Source organism: Pyrus communis, chromosome 5 (genome assembly GCF_963583255.1).
Source record: "Pyrus communis chromosome 5, drPyrComm1.1, whole genome shotgun sequence".
NCBI lineage: Eukaryota > Viridiplantae > Streptophyta > Magnoliopsida > Rosales > Rosaceae > Pyrus > Pyrus communis.
The window spans coordinates 18,963,365-18,972,264 of NC_084807.1; the positions used below are offsets into that span (position 1 = coordinate 18,963,365).

The window sequence follows — 8,900 nt, forward strand, 5'->3', positions numbered from 1 at the left end:
AAGCAACATGATCACAAATGGTTCCAAATAATCTGTGTATTTTTCCAGCTAATCAATGTATAGCTAGAGATTTTATAGTTCCAACATGTTTTCGGTATCGTTTAGAATATGAATCTCGTGTCAAGAAGATGAAAAATTTGCATGTGCTTACAAGTAGTTGAGTTATTCGTCAATTAATTTGATGGTGAACCTCAACTTCTTCATGACATGAATTTCACATCGAAAAGAGAAAGAACCTTGCATTACTTTTTCGGTACATAATAAAATAATCCCAGAAAGCTAAATATGTTAATACATTTTAAGGGCTAGTTTGATATTATTGAGTTTTTAAAAAAAGCTTATTCTGTTGTACTGTGAGAATAAATAGCTGTAAAATAAAGTTGTTGTGTGTTTAATAATAATTTTTTTTTTTTTTTTTTTTGTAAAAGTGCTTTTAACAAAGATAACAGTGTCTGAGCGTTTGGTAAACTTATATATAAATTGTTGTGAATATGTGACTAAAATGGATATGGTATTTAAAATAATTGTCAAAGACAATGATGTAGGGGTAAAGATTGTAGTTTTGTAAAATATGTGGGAGTATATTTGCCATTTGAAAATGTCATTAAATGGGCATTGATTTTATGCTTCGGAAAAAAAAAACATTTTTTTTTTAGAAGTATGGTAAACTCTGCTTCTGCTTTTCTATTGTCATTGGTAACAACTTTTTTAAAAAGTAGTTTTTTTTTTTTTTTTTTTTGTTTTACCAAACATATTTTACGTTCCATATTTTTTAATAAACTATTTTTTTTTTAAAGTACCACGATCCCAAACCAACCCTAAGTACATAATATATACAAAATTACAAGTGGAATCCCAATTCAGCAGCTTCTAGAACTTCCATAACTTCAAAAGGGTTCCCCACCCATTGGTTTTGGACGTCATGTTTTTGTGTGTTAAATTGGAGCTCATTAGTCTCACTCTCTCCTAATGTGTAAGAAAACAAGTCCACTCTCTCGTCCACTATGATTTATGAAGCAGCAAAACCAGAAAAGGAGTCAGTGCACTTTGTACACATTATAAAAGGAAGGGCATGGGAAAAGATCAATTAACATATTAATCTCTCAAAGCTTAATATGTTAATTAAGTTTGTTGATCCAAACCTTGAACTTATAGTGTCAAAGCTTTAATTCATTTGGTTTGAACTAAAGCTTGAACTTCTAGCCTCGATTGCAATGTTCGCAATTAGTGGTGGCAAGTCCACAACCGCCAATTGCAACGTTCGACTTGGAGCCTACTCTAAGGGCCCGGAAAACTTCGAGGGGTAAAAAGAACTGATGTGTTTTCACCTTTGAGTCAAGGCCTACATGTACGCAGAGCTCAAGATCAATGCTTTTACTAATTACTGCAGAAGCAAATGAGTGCAACGCTAAAATGTAGGCTTCAAGCAACTACAGTGCTCTGATGATTACGTTCTTCTTCTGTAGGTAGATCCGTTGACTGGCAATTGGGTTCCGTTTCACTTATTAATGCTGTGGAAGATATATGGGCATCGTCATATTCAGATGCAGACCTCGCATCCATGTCCTTTTCCGGTCTGTCAAGTTGCACACATTCAGCTACTTCACTCCCGTAATTTTCCAAGTCATGACTACTCCTGCTTGACAATGTTTCTTTCTTCACAACATTAAATACAATCCCATTATGTATCCTTTCAGGCTGCAAGAGATCGCCTTCAGTCACCGTAATGCTAGAACCGTTTACTGAAACCACGCTTCCAAACTCCCTCTTATCAAATTTTACGCCTTCAGGTCTTCTGTCAGGTATTGTACCGCTAGGGCTTTGATGGTAATGATTATTGCCTCCCATCTGAAGCGTCATTGAGTTCGGATTAGTCAGCACAATTATGTTCAATTCAGAATCAACATCCAAATCTTGGACAAAGTCGATTAGTTTATTTGCTGATGTTGTCCTCATCAAGGGTCCACCAGATCTTGTCCAAGAATTAAGATCAACGCTCTCGGATTCACTGTCTCTTCCATCATGCATATTACGGTGGGTTTGAAAGCTTTTACCAGAATGAACTCCACTGGCAGATGCACCAACACCATGATGGAATGAGGAACCACCGTCACCAATGTGGTATTCTTCAAGGGAACCGCTTGAATTCTCTTGAGCAATGCAATTCCAAGATGAAATTCTTCTAGATGCACTGAATTTGTATGAACTAGCTAGGCCATGAGAAGAAGAAGCCGCAGCTCTTTCTGCACTCCTTTTGAGTCTACGCATGTGGTTGAGAATTACGACACACTGATCAAGCGCAAGCTCAATGCCACAGTTTGCTTTTATGGCCGAGAGCTTCTCCCAAGTGCACCTTCTACCTTGGTTGGCTGCCTTTTGAAGCTCAATATATGTTGGATTTTGTATAATTTTAGAGTACCGGTAAATATGACGGTAAAACAAAACGCTACTTAGTCTCCATCAAGGATTATTAAAAAATGATCCAGATGATTAAAGAACTTTAATGTAAGTTTCCATGGAACCAATGACCAATTCTAATTCAGTAGTTAATGCCAAGCTGATACTCTGACCGTCATAATCATTATTTTCTCCGTGTACCTGAGCAAGTGTGGCCAGCATAACAACAGTAACGTCACCCTCCCAATCTTGAGCGAACAGCTTGGCAATTCCACCTAATGGAAAACCAAGTTCCAGGATGTGGTTACATCTATGCTTCACCTCCATTTCAGCAAGATGAGCAAGCTACACAGTTAAATACAAAACGGATTCATGTGCATCTCATCAGAAAGTTAACGTAACAAAATCATGTAACAGACTGAGCAAAATCCAAAGAATATGCAACCAATGCACAGATGACAATAAATTCTAGCTTAATGTTCCTGTACAGTCAATAAGATGCTTGCTAATTAACCAAGATGACAGGCTAATTCAATTGATCAAGAATGCTTTTTGCAAAGCCATTGGATAAGTCCATAAAGATATGGCCTGAAGCCTAGTTCAAAACAAATATTTCTTAAGCCGGTAAACCTAACCACATCTCGGTGATGCATCCAAGTTTTTTGCATCAGCTGTTATCCCAACTGAGGATCACCTATTTTTTTGGCTTGCTACTGAGGATACCTTTAGTGCTAGATAATCATACAACATTTCATCAGCTATAAGAAACATCACTTTTTCCTTCTAACTTCTACAAAGTTGTCAGGTACAGAAAAGAAAAAACAGCAATGAGAAGGCAGATGCATGCTGAAAAGCCTAAGACCTTTCATATTCCTAATTAACAAAATAATTAACATGACAGCGAGAGATGCCAAAAAATGGGACAAAATCATAAATTTCTAAAGAATCTGAATTGAGGTCTCACAAATTCCTTTAGCCTTAACAATGGTGCAATATGAGGATTTGCCTGGCTGACAATAAAATGATTAGCGTTGAACAGTTCTTTCAGCTGCATCATAGGTAAATCTATCTCCAAGCTACCATCCCTCCACCTACGCACTGTCATCGACCCCTCCTCTAGACCCAAATTAAATGGAGAATGATATGGAACAATCTCTCCACTTCTATCCTTTGCCATTAGTTCCTGAGCCTCAAAAAGGCCAGGAAAAGCACAAGAAGCTGTGACTGCACTCCATATGACAACATGAGGTGAAGTCAAGTAATTAAGGCATCTAGATGGCTCATGCTTCCTCGGGGAGCAAACAGTTATCCCAAGAATTCGACCTGTCATGTCATAAGCTTCTTGAAACGTCAGGTTACTCGTTAGATGCCTTAGCATCATTTTCAACTGCCTGATCTCATGAACTGCCCCGCATGTCATGACTCTCTTGACAACTGTAAAAATCCCACCCATCTGATAAAAAACTGCAATGAGTGCCAAGAATCCTCAAAAAAGCTCTGGAGCTCAGGCCAAGACCTAGTGGCAACAACAGATCACATAATGAATCCTACACTCGAACCAGCAATTATTCTCGGCAAAAGCTTATGTTTGACCAGTGTTTTAACCACACCAACATGGAAAGACCCAAGAGAAGTCCCCCCCACTCAAGAGCAAGGCAGTTCTCCCAAAAGCATGTCTCGTTTCATGCATGAAAGCCAGCTTTTCTTCCAACGAGAGCTCTTCCGAGTCTGAATCACAAACCATTCTCAACTGAGTTGGGACCTCATCTATGTATTCCTTGATGAGTTTAGGAACATGAAGTTTCTCCTGGTGAAGCTCAGGGTTGCACATATTACCGAGATTCTAACATGATCTGCTCGCATGCAGAACATGATATCTCTGAGAGAACCCTCTTCACGACGGTGGTGGAGCTCTTGAAGCTTGTTCCTAACTACTTCTTCGTCATAAAGGTCTGATTCGTTCATCTTTGGTGTCTCTTTATCAAGCATCCTAGTAGCATGAGCCCACTCCTCATAGGTCAATGCACTTCTCATCATATTTCTCCAAAATTTCCTTCGATAAGCCATTTCCGCCTTGACTTTGACATTCGTGTATCGTTTCAACAGAAAAAAAAAATGATTGTCACCCACCATTGCCAATATCCCTTGAGGGTTTCGGGGATGCAACCATGAAAACACGGGAGCCAAAAAGTTCTTGAATCTATAAACAAGACTCAAAAAGATACGAAATATTTGATGCCTCAAATGTCACATTGACTTGCAAAATAAAACCCTGAAAGCGATCGTCCGGCCAACAGTGGTTGAAGGTCCAATAGGAAATGGATCAACACTGGCCTCATTAGTCATTACTTATATCCATGTTTTTGGTGCAAGTAAAATGCCTATACTATCCATTTCTATGGCAACAAAGCTGAAGAGCTGTAAAACCTACAGCAACTTTTACAACTACAATACGGTTTTTGTTAGAGTTCATAGCTTTTGATATTTAATTTTATGAAGGTTTTGAGTGTTTGGGAAGAAGGAAAATTGCAGAGAAAATGCAGCTATGGTGCTACGAGAATGATGAAGGTTCTGATTGTATTTCACACTACACTAATCAAATATAACCGTTAAAGGAGAAAGAAGTGAGATTCTTCTCTAACAACTTTACACCAAGATTAAATCCTAGCCTTTGATTCTATCACCTTATGAGGTGATTACACTTGTCATAATCTATCACTTAAATCCTAGGCTAGAGAAGAGACCACTTGGACTATGATCCAATGGCTCAGATTACATAAAAAATTTAAACATATAAAAATGGAATTCAAAACTTGTGACTTTGGCTCCAAGATATCAGCTTAAAGGGTTAAACATCAACACTCCCTTCTAACCCTTTAGCTGATTTCACACCAAGCAATCCTCTTAGACACACAAATCGATCCTTTGGCAAAGCTTTAGTAAGAATATCAGCAATCTGGTCTTCTGTTTTCTAGTAGATCAGTTCGATTTCCTTTGCTTGAATGGCTTGTCTGATGAAGTGGAACTTTCGACTGATGTGTCTAGTTTTCTGATGAAGGACTGGATTCTTTGCTATTGTTATGGTAGAGGCGTTATCACATAGGATTGGTGTGCCTTCCACTTGTTATTCCCCAAAGTCTTCAAGCACAAACCTTAGCCATTTTGCATGTGATGTTGCTTCTACTGCACTCACATATTCTGCTTCTGTTGTTGACAAAGCTACTGTTTTTTGCTTGATTGAAGCCTATGAAAACACACTTGAGCCAAGTGAAAACACATACCCTGAGGTGCTTTTCATGTCATCCTCACTTCTAGCCCAGTCACTGTCACAGTTCCTTATTAGAGTAGTTGTTTTCCCTTTCACAAATTCAATTCCAAGATCAAGAGTGCCCTGAATGTATCTTAACACTCTTTTAGCTGTTCCCATATGTTTCTTTGTGGGATTATGTATGAATTTAGCAAGTATGCTAGAAGCAAACATTATATCCAATCTTGTAGCAATCAAGTATAGTAAGCTACCTACAATCTATCTGTATTCACTTTCATTTGCTGCTTCTGCCATCTTCCTTGCATAACTTCTCATTCACAGCAAGTGGTGTTACTGCAGATTTGCAGTCTTTCATCCCAAACTTCTCAATGAGTTTCATTGCATATTTTCTTTGGTGAATAAAAATGCTTTTATCTATTTGTATTACACCCATGCCAAGGAAGTGATGAAGTAACCCCAAATAAGTCATCTCATAATGTTGCATCATGTCATTCTTGAATTCTTCAAGTAATTTTGGACAGCTTCCAGTGTATACAATATCATCCACATAGAGTGAGACAATAATGATACCTGAAGCTTCACTAGTCTTGACACAGAGTGTTGCTTCACTAGAACTCTTCTTGAAACTTGCCTTGCTGAAATAGGAATCTATCTCATCATACCAGGCTCTTGGAGCTTGCTTCAACCCATACAAAGCCTTGTTCAACTTATACACCTTGGTTTCTTCATGTTCTTTCACAAACCCTTGTGGTTGCACAACATAAACTTCTTCCTTCAAGACTCCATTCAGAAACGCAGACTTTACATCTAATTGGTAGACTCCATTCAGAAACGCAGACTTTACATCTAATTGGTATAAGCTCTATTCATTCTGTGCAGCAAGGGCTATCAAGGTTCGAATTGTGTCCAACCTTGCCATTGGGGCAAATGTTTCATTGTAATCAATCCAGGCTTTTAGGAGTAGCCTTTTGCCACCAGTCTAGCCTTGTTCTTTTGCATAGATCCATCAAGGTTCAACTTTGTTTTATAGACCCATTTAGCACCAATGATTGGCTTGTCAAATAGTCTGTTAACTAGCTCCCATGTGCTGTTTTCCTCAATCATTTCCAGCTCATATTTCATTGCATTCTTCTATGACTCATCTAAAGCAGCTTCTTTATAGCTTTCTGGTTCCACTATGCACATACTGCATTGAGCCATGATCTCATTTATGTTTCTTCATTTCTGTGGTGTGTGATCGATTGCTTGAGAGCTTTCAAAGACATCCTCATTCAATGGTGTAATAACTTCATCCACTTGAGTTGGTGTATCCAAAGATTGGCTTGGTTCACAAACTTCAAACTGCTTATGTCCTTTATTGCAGTCTGCCATTTGATTCTCAGCAATCATAGGAACTCTCATTTCACTTTTATTTGTGTTCTCCCACTTTTATGAGGCATTTTCATCAAAGAACACATCTTTGGACAAGGAAATCTTTCTGGAGCTTGGATGAAATAATATGTACCCTTTTTCACAGATTCCATAACCCATAAAAATGCATTTGGGACTGTTTTCTTCAAGCTTATGCCTTAGTGCTGAAGGAATGTGCACATATCACAGTGATCCAAAAACTTTCAGATGTGCAATGCCTGGTTTTCTGCCAGTGTATGCTTCAAATGGAATTATTTTCTTGAGAGACTTAGAGGGATATCTATTAAGTATGTAGACTGTAGTGTTCACAGCCTCTGCCCAAAATGCATAAGGAAGGCCCTTTTCATGTCGTATGGACTTTGCCATTTCCACCATAGTTCTATTCTTCCTTGCAAACACTCTATTCTGTTGAGGAGAGTATGCCATAGTTAATTGTCTCTAAATTCCAAGCTCATTGCAATACTTGTCAAATTCATTTGATAGAAACTCTCCACCCTTATCACTACTTATACATTTCACCTTATATCCACATTGTAAATCAGTAATAGATTTGAACTTTTTGAAACATTCGAATGTACTTGATTTGTTCCTGAGAAGGTACACCCATGTCATTCTGGTACAATCATATGTGAACAACAGAAAATACCTATTTCCAGAGATAGATTTAGTTTGCATTGGTCCACAGATGTCTATGCGGACCAACTCCAATGGAAATTTAGCTCTCCAAGTGGATTCGGATGGAAAAGAATCTCTATGTTGCTTCCCCAGCATACATCCTTCACATACAACGGAAGTCTTCTCCAAATGAGGTAATCCATGAACCATTTCTTGGTCTTCAAGTAGTTTGATGCTTCTGTCATTTAGATGCCCCAATTTCTTATGCCATATATGCAAACAATGTGTTACACTTGCCTTGAAGGCCAACTGATTTGCGGGCATCATTGTAAGAGGAAAACACCTGTTGTTTGTCATTTGCACTCTAACCACAAGATTGTCCAGTGACCAACCATCAAAGATATTCACTACATTACCTCCAAACACCAGATAATACCCATGCTCCATCATCTGTCCAACACTAAGAAGATTCTCTTCCAGTCTTAGAACAAGCATCACTTCTTGAATATGCTTCCTTCGTAATTTGGTCTCTATCACTAGAGTTCTCTTTCCTGCCACCTGAACAATTTCTCCAGTTCCCATCTTCACTTTGGAAGTCAGATTTCTTTGAATATTAACTAGCAATCTTTCATCACTTGTTATGTGGTTACTACAACCATTATCAATGTACCATGAATGGTTCACCTTCACATCTGTCACTACATTACATGCATAAAACAAAGAACTAGTTTCTTCTATCTGATTTGCATAGTTCACCTTTTGTACACCCTTATTTCCATTGCAATCTCTGAGCACATGCCCAAGCTTCCCACAACCTATGCATTTAGTCTTCCATTCAAACTAACACTTGCCATAATGCAATTTATCACAATGTTTACAAGCTGTTTTGATTCCATCATGAGGGACATTCCATTTATTTCCTTTGGATTTCCTGAAATTTTTGATTTCTAGAATAACTTCCACCCTTAGGATTTTTACCTCCAACATTTAGACTTGTAAAAGCCCTATCTGTGGAGTTTTCAGCATGTCTATCCAATATGAGCTCAAAGCTTTTCAGAGAAGCAACTACCTTTTGAACCTCAAGAATTTCAAGGTCCTTAGAGTGTTCAATCATAGAGCAAATAGAGTAATATGATCTAGGCAAACTAATCAACAATTTATGCACAACTTTCTCCCTAGACAGATCCTCACCATAGGTCTTCATTTGATT

At 38.1% G+C, this 8,900-nt stretch overlaps 1 pseudogene; it reads right to left on the reverse strand.

Annotated features, from left to right (window-relative positions):
- Positions 1-1,422: 1,422 nt before the first annotated feature.
- Positions 1,423-4,746, reverse strand: LOC137734355 (triacylglycerol lipase SDP1-like; annotated as a pseudogene).
- Between the last annotated feature and the right edge of the window lie 4,154 nt (positions 4,747-8,900).